This window comes from Rattus norvegicus, chromosome 14 (assembly GCF_036323735.1).
Source record: "Rattus norvegicus strain BN/NHsdMcwi chromosome 14, GRCr8, whole genome shotgun sequence".
NCBI lineage: Eukaryota > Metazoa > Chordata > Mammalia > Rodentia > Muridae > Rattus > Rattus norvegicus.
In genome coordinates, this window is record NC_086032.1 from 18,189,888 (window position 1) to 18,206,367 (window position 16,480).

General features: G+C 44.8%; 2 long non-coding RNA genes across 2 annotated transcripts in view; one reads left to right on the plus strand and one right to left on the minus strand.

Annotated features, from left to right (window-relative positions):
* Nucleotides 1–1,479: 1,479 nt before the first annotated feature.
* Nucleotides 1,480–16,480, plus strand: part of LOC134481731 (uncharacterized) — a 63,274-nt gene continuing 48,273 nt past the window's right edge. Inside the window, exon 1 of the long non-coding RNA XR_010057490.1 lies at nucleotides 1,480–1,559. This is a non-coding gene — a long non-coding RNA (uncharacterized LOC134481731). The remainder of the gene's footprint in view (nucleotides 1,560–16,480) is intronic.
* On the minus strand, nucleotides 5,603–7,412 carry LOC134481730 (uncharacterized). The gene is made up of 2 exons (XR_010057489.1): nucleotides 7,308–7,412; nucleotides 5,603–5,914 (listed from the first exon to the last, which is right to left on the minus strand). It is a non-coding gene; the product is annotated as an uncharacterized LOC134481730 (long non-coding RNA).

The window sequence follows — 16,480 nt, forward strand, 5'->3', positions numbered from 1 at the left end:
TTTTGCAAGTGCCATGAATTTATTGAAAAAAAAACCCATTAAATTCCATGTGTAGGGGGTTGGGGATTTAGCTCAGTGGTAGAGCGCTTGCCTAGCAAACACAAGGCCCTGGGTTTGGTCCCCAGCTCTGAAAAAAAGAAAGAGAAAAAAAAAATTCCATGTGTACACATGCCACATTTTCTTTATCCATTCATCTGTTGATGGACATCTAGGTTGCTTTGATGGCTTGGCTGTTGTAACTAATGCAGCAGTAAACATGGCTACAATTCTCCCTATGGTGTGTTGACTTAGACTTAACCCGGCACCCTGTGGCATACTTGCTGTGTTTCAAGTGGTATTTAAAGGAGGGTACATTTTACAGTTGCTGGAGAAGGCAAGCCATACTTGATTGCATGGACGTTTGTCTCTCTTTGTTGTTCTTTTCGTGAGTCAGGGTTTCTCTCTTTGTAGCCCTGGCTGTCCTGGAATTTGCTCTGTAACTGGCTGGCCTCAGAGTGTTTGGAGTGTGGAGGCAGGCAAGGAGGGAGCCCAGCATGTGGTGGATATCTGGATAAAGTCAGAAAGAGGGTCTATGTCTGAGGCATGACCAGTTCCTCTCCCACTCTGAGCCTTTTCTGGAGCTCGCCGGAGCACACCATAAACATGGCTGTATGGAGGATGGCCCTGTACTAGATACATGGGAGTGACTTATGAACCACTAGGAGAAGGTCTCTGCTCTTGGCTTTTGTTCTATCAGAGAGAGATTGCAAAGGAAGTAAACAATGCCACTAGGGGGTCGATGAGGTAGCCTTGTGTAAGGCTTGGGAAAGAAAATACAGGGTAGCAGGGACTGCCCCTACAGACATTGCAAGGAAAGGGCATATCTGAGAAAGCAAGGGAGGCAAGCCATGGCTATAGTGTTGGCAGGGCTGGACATCCCTAACTTTCTGGCCTTTACTCTTAAAAAAGGTACAGACTGCTTCAATTTTTTTGACCACAGACACCTCTACTTGGATTATTTCTTAAACTATTTTTGTGATTTTACATTTTACACATCTTACAGTCATTTCTAAGCCCGAATATAAATTTCTATCTGTTGTTACCTATAAGATCAAGAATCATAGACCAGTTTAGCCAAAGGGCCCAACTTCGAGGGCTCAGCTTAGCATTACAAACTCTAGTTTGCTTTCAGACTCCGTCTTATGATTAACTTGCCCTCTGAATGGACTGGAAAAACCCTGACTTGTTCCAGGAGCCATTGTCCCTGGTAACAATCAACAATTCCTGGGGAAATAGCCACTTTTCTCCTAGCAACAACCAATCAGTTCTTAAGGGGAAAGTACCTAATGTCTTAAAATAGATAACCATTGTTCATACCAAGCTGAAATCATTACTAGCCAATAGAAGTGCACCAAGCAATGTCAATCAATCATATAATTGTCATGTTGGAAAGTTCCTCACCCTGCTATCATGATAAATAGGCAAGGCTTGTACCAGCTCAGGACCTTCTACACTATCCATTCTGCTAGAGAGGTTGGAGGCTTTGAACTTGAGCTTCAATAAAGACTTTACTTTTGCATGTGAGTTGGATTCTTGGTAGTTTCTGGTGGTCTGTGGGGGAGTTCCTGATCTGGGAATAACAGCTTAATTATACTTGTGGATTCCAAGAGGCTGGGAGATTCTGAGTTCTGGCTCACTGTCTTTGCTTATGACCTTGTTGATCTCAACAACAAACCTGGAGGCACATTTACAGAGCATGGATAGTTGTGACCAATCACAGAGTGAAGTGATATTTGAGTATTAGGGTGTTGCTCTTGGCTGTCAATTTGACAGGACTGGAAACCAGCTAACAGGCCAGCTTGCTGGAAACTTCAGTGAGGGGATTTTCTTGTTCAGATTATATGAACCAAAAAGATCAGCTCAAAATGTGGGTGATAATTTCTGGGAGCAACACAGCTTCTACTATAAATTGAAGTCTAGCAGCTCTCTAGGAATCTTCCAGGCTTTTGGTAAACGACTGTGATTGCTGAGATGTCCAGTCGCACAGACTGGAAACTACCAGATTCTCAGCTTCTCCAGTGTGAGACAGATGTTGGACTACCAGACTATGTTGTGTAAGCTAGTCTAATAAATCCCCTTTAGCATGTATCCATACTATGGGTTCTGTTCCTCTAGAGAAGCCCAGCCACATATATTATATCCTGTAACTTATTTAACTTCATCTGAATATTTCTATTTTAATAACCTTGTTCTGCTTCATGAAGACATCTAGCAGGGGTTTCCCTGATTGTGAAAATATGAGGAAGGTTATGTTTCATATGTCACACACATATTCTTCCCTAAACGAGCTGTAGGACTCTTCACATACATTACACAGGGACCTTGAATCTTCTATGTGTGCCAGCTTCTATGTAGGCATAATGGTTTAATTTTGATTGCCAACTTGATTGTATCAAGAATCACACAGGGCCTTACTGATGGCCTGTGACGGTGTGTCCAGAGGACTTTAACAGAGGAGAAAAAAAAATCCACCCTGAAGTGGGGCAGTACCATTCTGTGAGCTGGGATCCTGGACTGAATCAAAATGAGAGGAAGAAGAAAGTCAGCCTAGTATCGGCTTTCCCCCTTCTCTGCCTCCTGTCTGCCAGGTTCCCACAGCCAGGACTATGAGCTGCTCCTTCCGCTGTTCCTTTCCCTTCACGATGGACTCCATTCCTCTAAAATGTGAGACGTGATAAACCCTTCCTCGGTTAAGTTTTGATCACTATGATGAAGAAAGTAGGAAATACAGTAGATTCTGGGTATGAAGAGGTTGTTACCCAGTTTCCCCCTTTACCTCAGAGTAGAGCAGGGAGTGAACTTTGTAGAGAGCAAGGCACATCTGAGAAGGAAGTGTCAATTAGCCATCTGTTTGCAGAGAGTCGAATGGTTAGAGTATTGAACTAGTTGGTACTTTCTTTTGGAAACAGGAAACAGGTTTATTATTGTTTGTTTTGTTTTGTTTTGTTTTGTTTTTTAAGTACCTGGCTGCTGGTCTGTGTACTAGAGGGGGTGGGATATCTGACTCGGCCTAGCAGGAGGGATCGAGTGAAGGGGAAAGAGCACCAGCAGAGAGCGGAAGTGTTGCTACCACCCTGGTGTTGAGGCTGCTCCCAGATGCTGCACTGGCTGTGCAAAAGCCTTGGGAGAGCTGAGAGAGCGGGAGAGTGTTGTCTCCCCAGGCAGTGTTACGGCTCTTAGGGCGGCGACAGAGGCTCTAGGACTGCACACCTCTTTACTCCTTCGGGTAGGATCTTATGTACAGTTTTGGGGTGGTTGGGGTCTGACAGCAGGGTGCTTCCGATTGGGTTGGTTTGAGATGTTAGGAACGCATCATCTCCATGTGAAGAGGTTTGGGGTTGCTGCCTCTATGGGACCAATGGCCACACATCTCTCTACCGGGGGTGGGGGGTGGGGCGGCGCTGTGGCAGTGTGACAGGGGCCTGGTGTTGGGAGTAGGTGAAGCTCCTACTTTCCCTTCTGGGTCCCCCGGGTTTCAAGGTCAGCTTGATTTTACCAGGCTTCCTCTCATGGTCCACAGCCCCACATCTGGTGAGGTCAAGTGGGCAGCTGCAGGTCATTATAAACACGAAGAAAGTGGGAAGAGAAGTCCCGGTGACTTATCATGAGGTCCCTAGACCAGAGGCATGCGAGCTATCCTGGGATTCTCCATGAGGTTCAACTTCCTTGCCACAGGTCCCACTACGGCAACAATAGGATTTATCCTTCACAGCCTTACCCTCTGGATGTTGTCATTTCAGGCATGGGTTAGGACTGCATCTTGACTTTTGTCAGCTCCTTTTGTCAACCTTAGGTTCTTTGGTTCTTTCTTACATAAATTCATGTTCACAACCCTGTGTTGCTCTTGACCAAGTATATGAGAAAGGCATAGTTCTTAGGCAAACACCATAGAATATATTTCTGCAACCTTACATAGTATAGGCTGGTTACTGGACAGGGCCACTTGAATAGTCAAGAGACAAAGCAGTGGATAGTATAACATGACAGGCTGCCTTTTTGTTGTTTGTTTTGACACTGGGTCTTGCTAGGTAGCCCCTGAAATGCACTATGCAGCCTATAATGGCCTCAAAGTCTTAATGATCCAGCCTCTGTCTCCTGAATACTGAGATTATATGCATGAACCACAGCACACAGTTCGGTAGATTGTTTTTATAATACTTAAAAATATTCTATTATTTTAAATTTGTGTGTGTGTGTGTGTGTGTGTGTGTGTTTGTATGGTTGTGTGCACATGAGTGCAGGTACCCTAGAAGACTAGAGGCATTGATTCCCCTAGAGCTGGAGTTTCAAGTGTTTGTGAGCTGGCCACCCAAATCAGGTCCTCTGCAAGAACAGTGTGTGCTTTTGACTGCTGTGCAATCTCTCCAGACCCTATAGTACTTCAAAAAGAGTGTATATAGTAAAATGATCACAAACTGTAATATAGTGAATACGTAAAATATAGTTTTTTATTATTGTTACAAACTGTAGTAATCTGTGTTCTTTGCACAGACGGCAGCACAAGGGTGTACAGTTACACCATTGTCACCACAAACACAGGTGAGATGTGCTTCCTCAACATTGACAAGATGTACTGGGCTAGCCTTGTGGTAGGGTTTCTGTAAGTCTAGTACTCTGGAACACTGAGCCAGGAAGATCGTGAGTTCAGTGCCAGCCTAGATTACACATATTTTTCACTAAAACACAAAACAAAACAAAACAAAAAAAAAACAAAACAGGACTATGATATCAACATGTCGCATGTCACTTGCTGATAATAATCATTTACCTCAATTATAATCTTGTGGGACTACGAGTCTATTGGTCATGTGATTTGTTGTTGTCAGTTGTCATTATGGAAGTTTTTTTTTTTTTTTTTTTTTTTGTTCTTTTTTTCGGAGCTGGGGACCGAACCCAGGGCCTTGCGCTTCCTAGGTAAGTGCTCTACCACTGAGCTAAATGTTTTGTTTTGTTTTTTTTTTTTTTTTTAATCTTGAACTTTATTTTGTCGGTGGCAAGGGGCTGGGGATGGAAAAAGAGAACCTTTTATGGGCTTCTAGAGCTTAGACTGAGGCCGATTGAGGAGGTTGGTCCTGAGCCAATGGGGACAGTTGTAGTTATAAGAGCAGCTCTGATCCAGGGATCCTGCTTTCGGCCAGGGTGACCTGATCCTCAGTGCAGTTTGGGTTTATGAAGAGTCCCAAAGCAAGAACAGAGTCAACGCTTCTCGCTTAAAAACCCTGAGTCAGCCAGCAGCTGTGAAGGGAGAGGGGCTTCTTAGCCTTTATCACCTCGGTGCCTTTGAACGCGAGGGCTTTGGTGACTTTGTCTGTTGCTGAAGTGTAGCCATGGTTACGTGACCGAAGATCAAATTAGGAGATTTTTAGAAGAACACATGAACCAGAGATTTTTTTCTCCATAAAATTTTAAAATTAACTTTTAACTAATTTTTCTCATACAGTATATTTTCTCCCTATTCTTTCCCCACTGACAGTTCCTCCCAAACCCTTCCTACCTCCCTACCCATCCATATTCTCTCTCTCTCTCTCTCTCTCTCTCTGACTCACACAAAACATACAAAACATATTTCACGTTTTATTTTATTTATTTTTTGGGGTCAATTTTTTGTTTGTTTTTGTTCTTTGGTCCTTTTTTCTTTCTTCTTCCTCCTCTTATCTTGTTCATTTGCTTTGGTTTTTCTTGTTTTGGACAGAGGGAAACTTTTCTTTTGAAAAACTTTGTCCATGAGTTCTGTGCCCCCCATCACTCCCTCCGTTGTCTTCAAGACCTCCTGTTGTTCACAAGTCCTGTACCTGTGTCGCCTCCACCTCTCTCCATGACCCTAACACCTTTCTTTTGTCGAGTTAGAGTTAATGGAGAGCCACAGAAGTAAGACCTGGAAGGCCATGGGGAGAATTTGTACCTTGAGAGCCTCACAGATATGTATGCTTATATATAAGAGACTTCTTGCCAGGTCTGGTGGCACAAGCCTCTGATTCTGGTACTGCGTAGGCTGAGACAGCAGGTAAAAGTGATTGCTGCTGAAGACCTGAGTTGAATTCTTGTGACTCTCATGGTAGAAGGAGAAAACCCCAACCCCTGCAAATTATCCTCTGACTTCTACATGCATGTCCTGACTCATATGTGAGTGCACACACACACACACACACACACACACACACACACACACACACACACACACTGTGAAAGAAAAAAATGTTAAGCCAACCTGGGCTACATAGTGAGATCCAGTCTCAAAACCACCACCAACAATGGGAGTGTGTGTGTGTGTGTGTGTGTGTGTGTGTGTCTGTATTGGTTAACTTTTCTGTTGTGCTCAAACACCAGGACCAAGGCAACTCATAAAGGGAGGTGTTTATCTGGGCTGTGATTCACGGGGATTAGAGTCTGTGAAGCATGGCAGTGAGCATCAGGTATAGCGACTGGAACAAGGTTCTGGGAGTTTACATCCTTTACCATGAGCGCAACCGGGAACTGGAGAGACCCTTATGCTCTCAAAGCCCACCTCCCATGACATAGTTCAACAAAACCACACCTCCAAAACCTTCCCAAATGGCACCCCATCAGGGACCAAGTGTTTAAATGCCCAAGACTATGAGGGACACCTCTCATTCAAACAACCACCACAAATACGTATGAAAATGTCATAATTAAACTCATCATTATTTACGATTAATGGATACTAATAAAACATTAAGAAAACAAACACAAATGCGAAGTTAACGAGTCTTTTAGGCGCATAACAAACGTAAGTGGGTCTGTGAGACATTTGCAATTAAGACACTGTGTTGATAGTGAGGCAATATATCTACAATGGATGCTCCTGTTGATTAACGCCCAATGTGACCTATTCATGTCTCGGTTAATAACTCTAGAAACGTTGCTTATGGCAGAGTTCACAGAAGTTCTCTATCTTATTGTCTCATTATCTTCTTACTGTCTCTTCTTAAAAAAAATCTTCCTCTGGCTTTTGTCCTGTAGCCCTACAGACATTTTCCCAAAAGCCTCATCCTTTTCTTGAAGGAAGACTTGGAATGCCAGCCTCCTGGTAGGACTGGCTTTCTGCAGGAGGCTTAGGCCAGTCGCCTCTGGCAACACCTTTCTTTGACTCTTGGATGCTTACCCTAGACAAGAATGTGCTCTAGTTTATTTGGGCATCACCTGATTTTTTCAATGAGCCAAGGAATGCAACAGCCTCCACTGTCTGCAGAGAAAAGCAGGTTGTTAGCAATTGATCACCACTTAACCCCTGTAGGTGCCAAACTCACTTGGTGTCTGGGCCAGAGGTGAATCCATCTCAGGTTAATTTTAGGACAGGGGGAAGGTGTGAAAGCTTGAGGTGCAAGCTTACTGGGTGCTGCTGTTTCTCCTTTGTCCTCTCTTTCATTAGCACCTACTCATTCAGATCCTCTCATTGTGAAGTCACAAAAGCCACAGATGTTGGTCTGGCAAATGTGAAAAATGGAGTAGTCGAGTGTTCACTGTGCCAGGGGCTGGGGCTGAGGCAGGGGCTGGGGCCGGGGCAGGGGCCGGGGCCGGGGTGGGATGAAGTTTCAAGGAAGCAACACCTGCCAGTTCTCTGCTAAACAGTAAAAGCATTTTATGCTGTACACTCCCCCTGGTTTCCTTGTGGTGTTAGGAAAGGGTTGGCCGAGAACGCTTGGGTCTGGCTGGCAAGCAAAGGCAGAAAGGACTTGTGCCGATGTTGGTTCTTCCGCCAGCTGGGGTCTCTGTCTGCATCTTATATTTGGTTGTGGATTTATTGGTTCATAGTTGAAATATATAAAAGCTGGGAACCAGCAAGATTGAAAAGTCATCTGGAATGAAGATTGGAGGTGACTGTGACCAAGCGGGAAGGATGTTGCTTACCGAGACATGTAGGAATGTTGCATAGTGGTGGGCGGCTGCCGTGCCGTTCACTTCCAGGGGAAATGGGGGACCTGTGTGTCAGGGGAAGCACACCAAAGGCTGGGAGAAATGTTCCAAAGGAGAAACCTCACGTGGCCTGAGCATTTGGAATCTTTCACTGCTTTCTTTCTACGGCCATAGTTCCCAACTCTTTGGGTATAGAAAACCCTCTGTTCCACACAGGCTGTTGTTTCTTCAATTCAACACAGAGATTAGAAAACCTGAAATATACTGTGCCACTGCTCTGTGGAAGCTGGAGTTTTAATTTTTTATTTCTTTCGAGGTCCTGGGAATGGAACCAAGGGCCTCACACGTGCTAAGTGGGCTCTCTACCATTGAGCTGTGGCCCCAGTTCCCTGTCCCTTTTCTTCCTTCCTTCCTTCCTTCCTTCCTTCCTTCCTTCCTTCCTTCCTCCCTCCCTCCCTCCGTCCTTCCCTCCCTCCCTTCCTTCTTTCCTCTTTCTTTCTTCCTTCCTTCCTTCTTTCCTTCCTTCCTTCCTTCTTTCTTTCTTTCCTTATTTTTCTAAAGATTTAATTTTACTTTAAAACTATGTGCCGGTGCGTCTATGTATGTGGGTGTATGAGTTCAGGCTAGAGGAATACTGGACTCCCCTGGAGCTTGAATTGTAGGTGGTTACAGGCTGCTCATTGTGAATGCTGGAAAGGGAACCTAGGTCTCTGAACGGCAGCAAGGGCTATTAACCATTGGGCCATTTCTCAAGCTCCTACTTTTAATTTTTGAGACAGGGTCTTACTAAGTTGTCAAGGCTGGCCTTGAACTTGTAATCCTCCTTCCTCAGTCTCAAAGTAGTTGGGATTACAGTTTATACCACCATGCCTAGTTACAGATTAGACGTATAGTGCCACAAGTCAAAAAGACATGAGACGCCAATAGTGAGACAGCCAGCTCCAATCGTGTAAGCCATTTACTTTGTAGTAGTTATTGTTAGCAATTCCTCTAGGCTCCGCCCAACAGTTACCCAGCAACAGCTTGCTTCTCTATGTCCCGTCCCCCATCATCTCTGCCTCTTCTCTTCCTCTTTTCTCTTCTCTCTCTTTCTGTTCTTTTCTTCGTCCTCCTTTCTCTGCCTCTACCCCTCCCCCAAGTTCCCTTTCCTTCCTACCAGTAAACCTTCCTTATATTAGGTCTGTCTCATGGCTTGATTGTTCAGGGGGACACTTGGCCAGGCTGCTGAGGTACTCTTTCCCACCATACTGCACCGCTGCCATTTTATAAAACAAAAGTTGTGGTGGCAACACTGTGGAACTATCAAAGCTAGCCAGGAGGGACGAAGCTTCCAGATCAGTCCATACCAGTTTGATAGGTCTCTGTTCTGTGATTCAAGTATGTGCTGTCTTCAGCCCTAGGGTAAGGAACTGTTTAGAATACATGCTTAAACGCATAGGAATGAAAATGGTTTCTGTTCTGGCAGAGTGGGAGACAATAGACAAACCAAGGCAGGCCACAGTGCTGAACGCTGGGATGGAGTAGCTGCTGTGTGTTACAGAAAGTGTATGAGACGTCATTTTCCTTGGTTTTAATGTGTGCAGAAACTCATGGGGCAGAGAAGCAATGTTTTAGGCGGTACAGTTTGCAAGAGCTTGGAGGTGCTGCTGGGTCACAGCCAGCACTGTCACACAGTTAAGAGAAGGCATTTCTAGTGTCACAGAAAATTCTAGTGGACAGCCACTGGAGTAGAGTGTTACTCTGCTCTATTTAACTCTGGACAATGCAACTTACCAAAATGGGGAATGAAAAAGAAAGATAAAATATAAGAGGAAAAAGGAATTGTTTGGATACATTGATTTTGGGATTGGGGGAGGGGTGGGGTCCAGGTAAATATGTCAGTTTACATGGTTAAAAACTGGACCTAGAACTCAGAGTGAGGCGGTGCTCAGAGAGAGGTATGTCAGAGCTTACAGCCTCTGGGTGCTAGCTGGAGGCACACGGAAACAGAGGTGAGTGGAGGGGTTGGGGTACTCCATTGGCTCCCCTCACTTAAAGAGTGTGTGTGTGTATGTGTGTGTGTGAGTGTGTGTGTGTATGTGTGTGTGAGTGTGTGTGTGTATGTGTGTGTGAGTGTGTGTGTATGTGTGTGAGTGTGTGTGTATGTGTGTGTGAGTGTGTGAGTATGTGTATGTGTGTGTGAGTGTGTGTGTGTGTATGTGTGTGTGAGTGTGTGTATGTGTGAGTATGTGTGTATGTGTGTGTGTGAGTGTGTGTATGTGTGTATGTGTGTGTGTGAGTGTGTGTGTATGTGTGAGTGTCAGTATGTGTGTGTGAGTGTGTGTGTGAGTGTGTGTATGTGTGAGTGTCAGTATGTGTGTGTGAGTGTGTGTGTGAGTGTGTGTGAGTGTGTGTGAGTGTGTATGTGTGAGTGTCAGTATGTGTGTGTGTATGTGTGTGTGAGTGTGTGTATGTGTGAGTGTGTGTGTGAGTGTGTGTGTATGTGTGTGAGTGTGTGTATGTGTGTGTGAGTGTGTGTATGTGTGTGTAAGTGTGTGTATGTGTGAGTATGTGTCTATGTGTGTGTGTGAGTGTGTATGTGTGAGTGTGTGTGTGAGTGTGTGTATGTGTGACTATGTGTGTGTGAGTGTGTGCATGTGTGTGTATGTGTGAGTGTGAGTGTGTGTGTGAGTACATTGTGTAAGTGTGTGTATATGTGTGTGTGAGTGTGTGTGTGAGTGTGTATGTGTGAGTGTGTGTATGTGTGAGTGTGTATGTGTGTGAGTGTGTGTGTGAGTGTGTGTGTGTGTGTGTGTGTAGATAGACCATAGTACAGAGGGAGAAGCTATCCAAGGAAGAGCAATCCTTGGAAATAGAACTCTGAGTTACCGGTAACCCTGAAGTTAAGGGTGAATTAGCAAACAGGTCCAAAGCTTAAGAACACCAAAACAGGATTTGTCCTGAAAAGACTCTGCTGTTTTTGGAGGTCAGGAAGTCATTAGCAGCCCTGCCTGGAGAAGTTTCAGTAAACGGAGGAGAAGTAGCCAGAGTCCAGCTGGGCTCTGTTGGATGATGGAAGAGACGCGCAGGGTGGGTGAGGAGGCACAAGCCTCCCTCCCGCAGGAGCTTTGCGCAGGGGGATGAGAAAGAGCCATGGTGAACTCAAGGGCCAGGGGAGAACAGGGGAAAGGTTTTTTGTTTTTAGAAAGTGTGAAACTTGAAAACAGGTTTTAAGCTGCAGGGAAAGCGTGGGTGGAACCAAGAAGTCGGTCTAACCTTAGGGGAAAGGTGTCATGGCTGGGCCAAGTGCTGGTGATGGTGGAAGGAAATGAGAAGGAAAGGAGAAGAAAAGCCACACCCCGATTCTCAGGGCCAGGGAGGGGAAGGACCGAGGGATTAACTCCCAGGGGTGGAGGTAGGGAATTTGAGGGCCACTCTCTTCATAGTTTTGCGACATGACGTTTTGAACTCTGGTTCCAAGGCCACAAGAAGCCACACACATTTTGCTTTTATTGAACCTTGCTAAGAGCCAAGAGTGACGACCATGCAGGTCAAGTCATATCGTCTTTCAGTGTGGGAGCTAAGGATAAACACTCAACTTTCCAGACTAGGACGGTGGCTCCTTGGTTCAGCTGAACTCCTCGGAGGCGGTTAATCACCATCCCTCAGGAGTCTGGATTTGTGGTGGGTGCCAAGGACAACATAACAAACAAATCCACACCTGGGCTCAGCTTCCTTAACCTCCCCAGCACTGAAGGAGAAAACAGTAAGGGAAAGGCTTGAAACGAAGGAGCAGAGGAGAGACGACGAACTCAGTGCCGGAGAGACCGGCAACAGACTTTGACGTGACGATGTCAGAGATCAGAAGGAACGTCTTTTTAAAGACAATAACGGTTAACAGCTAGGTCTGGTCATTTACCCTGTCATCCCAACATTTCAGAGCTAGAGACAGGCACATGTGAATTAATGTGATGTGTAAGGCTAGCCTCAGCTACATAGTGGGTTTTATAGCTCAGGCTGGCCTTGGACTCCAGATCCCATGCTTCATCCCACTGAATCCTGGGAGTGGAGGTACAAATACTACGCCTAGCTGAGATGCTTTTCATAGTATCACCCCAAATGAAGACATCTTGGAGACAGTCCCATGAAGAAGAGACTGTTACCTTTCTGGAGGAACATTTGAAATGTCCGCTCAAAAGGTAGAATGTTTGAAGCTGAGGGGCTGGCTCAGACCAGAGTTGAGATTTCTGGCAAACTAGTAGTCTCAGGGCTGGGACACAAGGAAAGAGGATCCTGGGCGGGTCACTGTCCAGTCAGCTTAGCCCATACGTAAGCTCTAGGCTCAGCGAAAGACTCTCACTCAAAGACTGTAAGGTAGAGAGAAATTAAAGACAGGCATTGCCTTCTGGCCCTTTTGCATCTGCACAAAAGCACGTACGATTTGAAGAATAAATAAAGATGTTAATATTCCTCAAACTAAACAAATTTAATATATTCCCAGTTAAACATTTCGAGTTTTCTATAGATCTTAAAAGACTCTAAAATATGTCTAGAAAAGGTAGAAATCTATCGACAACTAATTCATATTTGAAAAGCACAGAGAAAGAATTTGCCAGGTCATATACTAAATGTGCTGGGTGATAACATAGATAAACACGATTATTTAAGGAGCAAATATGTCAGGTTGGGAAGGTGGCTCAGAGGTTAAGAGTACTGACTGATCTTCTAGAGGTCCTGAGTTCAATTCCCAGCAAGAGCAAATAAGTCACCGGGAATGAAAACTCAGAACTGTCCTGTGTGTGCATGGCACTTAATAGATACCTTCCAGATAAAGGTGTATGTTCAAAAAGACAACAGACTGTATATTCTGGTGATGCTGGAGAAATTCTTGCCCAATGAAGCCTAACAAATTTGGATTCCTACTCTCTAGGCAACTCTGGTGTATTGGTTAGGACATCACGGAATGTTAAAAACCATAAAGCCAATAGAAGAAAAATATTTCTGTGACCAAGGGATGGCACAAGACCTTTCATAAAAGAATTAAAAAAATCATCAGGAGAGATGTTATTGGCTCTAACTATATCACAATCAAGAATGTCTGCTCAGTCTACGACTTCACAGACAAGGCTAAGAGACAAATGGCACAGAAGGAAGATGTCTTAGTTAGGGTTACTAATGCTGTGATAAAACACCATTTCCCAAAGCATCCTGTGGAGGAAAGGGTTTATTTGGCTTACACTTACAAATCACTGTTAATCATCAAAGGGAGTAAGGACAATAAATTAAGCAGGGCAGGAACCCGGTGACAGGAGATCTCGCAGAGGTCATGGAGGGGTGCTGCTTACTGGCTTGCTCACTGTGGCTTGCTCAGCCTGTTTTCTTATAGAACCCAGGATCTCCAGCCCAGGGATGGACCACCCACAATGGGCTTGGCCTTCCCCGACCAATCACTAATGAATAAAATACCTTACAGCCAGATCTTATGAAGACATTTTCTCAATGGTCCCTCCTTTCAGAGAACTGTAGCTTGTGTCAAGTTGACATAAAATTAGCTAGCACAGAAGACAAAAAGATACATCATTGCCAAGACACAGGTATCTATAGGAAGAAAGACTGTTAATGAAAACAATGGGCTCACGGTCTGAAGAAACAGCTTAAAGATGACAATCTGAATGGCTGCGTTCATGGAAAGAGGCTGGCGTTTTGGGACAGAAGCATTAATGGCAGACCTTACATACATTCATGTGAAGGATATGCAGAGGGGACCGCTACCTCATTGCCCCGTGGATATGTGAAGTAGTGTCTTGTTAATGGTGTGCCCAACTAGCTAGCATGGGAGGGAAAGGCCTACAGAAGTCTGTGAAGGATTGTATCGGGTGGGTCCAATGATGTCAGTGTAAAGCTGATGAAAGCAGGGTTTGAAGAGAGGGGCAAGTAGGCCAGGTAGCTTCAGTGCTGTCCTACTCTTGTGGGCCTCAGTCTCCAGGGAGCCCTTAAAAGTATCAGCATAGATCTGGTCTGTCTCAAACACACCGCTTTGGGCTTGAGTCACACCTCACATGTGAGGGAGGAAAAGAAACAGGAGTGAACAGGAACTTGAGGACGTTTTAAGGAGATGAGAGGGTGTCATAGTTTTTTTTTTTTTTCATCAATTTGATTCAAACCTGTGTGTGTGTGTGTGTGTGTGTGTGTGTGTGTGTGTGTGTGTGTGTGTGTGTGTGTGTGAAATTGTGACGGCAGAATCTCAGTGGAGGAATTGCTTCCATCAGACTGTGGGAGCATTTTATTAATTGCTAATTGATGTGGGAAGATGGAGCCCACTGTGGACGGGGCCATGTCTGGACAGGTGGGCCTGGCCCACGTTAGAAAGATGGCTGTCTTAGTCAGTGCTCTACTGCTATAAAGTGACACCATAGCCACAGCGACTATTACAAAGAAAGCATTGAATTGGGGCTGGCGTACACTCAGAGGTTTAGTCCATTGCGGTCGGGAAGCAGGGAGGCACGTAGGTAGACATGGTGTTGGAGAAGCCGCTGAGAGTTCTACACTGGGATCAGCAGGCAGCAGGAAAAGAGAGTGAGCTGTTGTGCCTGATTTGGGCTTCTGAAACCCCTAGGCCACTACCACTGTCAAGGTTCCTCCAACGTGGCCACACCCACTCCAACACTCCTCCTCCAAATAGTGCCGCTTCCTAGGAGCCTATGGCGGCCATTTTCCTTCAAACCACCACAATGGCCAAGCATGTTGGGGAAGCAAGCCAGCGAACAGCATTCCTTTACCATTTTTGTTTTGGTTCTGACCCTGGTTTCCTTCTATATGGCAAATAAATCCCTTTCTCTCCTAAGTTGTTTCGGGTTGTGATATTTATCGCAGCAACAGAAATCAAATGGAAACAGAGGTAAATAAAAGTTCTGGAGACATGGGCTTGGGACAGAGAGGCAGCAACACGGAACTCCTGGGGATAATCTGTGGCTAGGTTCACTTCACTGGCTTTGGCAGTTGTTTTTACTTGGTGCTCCTACAAGGTTAGGGATGACCAATCACTTGTCAATAGACATTGTTGGAAAATGAACAAGGACCAAACTGATCCAACTGCTTCCAAGGTATCAAGAGAAGAAAAAGACACACGTGTGAGGCTCTGAAGTTCTCTTGTCTCTGATGAAATTGCATGCTTTCTCTCATCCAACCAGGCACTAGACGGCAGAGGAGACTGGCAGAGCAGGTAGCCTACAAGGATAGAGCACACTTTTAAGTAGGAAGAGATGGAGCCATCCTTCCTTGGCGTAAGGGATTAGGTCAATGTTAAAGAAGAAGCAGCATTTTTCCTTTCTAGACCTGAGTGTGGCATGACCTTATGATATATGCATTTTTATTACATTCTATTAAATATATAGTGATTAAATGACGATTCTTTCTCACACTTGACCTAAACAGAGGGAAGACACATGGATCCAAATTAAGGATGGCTCAGAGCAGGAAACATGCTTCACCAGGAAGCCAGAGTCAAGAATCACATGCACTGGGCTCATGCATTGATCCACTAAGCACAGATCTTTGAGAGGAAGAGGCAGCATCTGTGACTCTTAATAGTTTTGTTTTGTTTACATGAATATGTCTGTGTGGTGTTATGTTCTTGTGTGTGAGCATGCTGCCATGGGTGTGGGGAGATCTCTTTCTCCCCACCCCCTTGTGTGTGTGTGTGTGTGTGTGTGTGTGTGTGTGTGTGCATGTGTGTGTCCTAGCTCACTTGAATCCAGAATTCACTGGCTCAGCTAATCTTCTAGACAGTTTACTCCAGAGACTTCCTGTCTTAGTCTCCCCAGGCTGGGCTTACAGGTAGGGCTTCTAGGTGGGTGCTAGGGATTTGAACTCTGGTCTTCATACTTGTGCAGCAAGTACTTTACCCAATGGACCATCAGTGCCCACTCCTCACAGTTGCTATCATCTGCCCTATAGTTCTTGTTGAAAGCTTTTGTTTTCCATCAGATGAGCACATCTGGATGCAACTTGATTTAAAGCAATTTTACCTGTTCTTTTCTCCATTCATTTTACTTCTTGTATCTCTTCACTATGTTTTTGGTAATACTGCCACGCAGAAAAAGATATGGCTAAGAGCACTGGCTGTTCTTTTTTCTTTTTTTTAAGATTTATTTATTTATTCATATGAATACACTGGTTGCTATCTTCAGACATACCAGAAGAGGGCATCGAATCCCATTACAGATGATTGTGAGCCACCATGTGGTTGCTGGGAATTGAACTCAGGACCTCTGGAAGAGCAGTCAGTGCTCTTAACCTCTGAGCCATCTCTCCAGCCCATTATTCTAATATTTTTAATTTAATTTTTTTCTAAATTTCCATTTGACCACTCTGGTGGTTTGAATAGGAATGGTCTCCATAGACTCACGTGTTTGAATGCCACTATTAGGAGGTGTGGCCTTGTTGGAGTAGTTGTGGCCTTGTTGGAGGAAGAGTATCACTGTATAGGCAGGCTTTGAGGTCTCATATAAGCTCAAGGTATGCTCAGAGTGTCACATAGTCTGTGGATCAAGATGTTGAACTCTCAGCTCCTTCTCTAGCACCACCA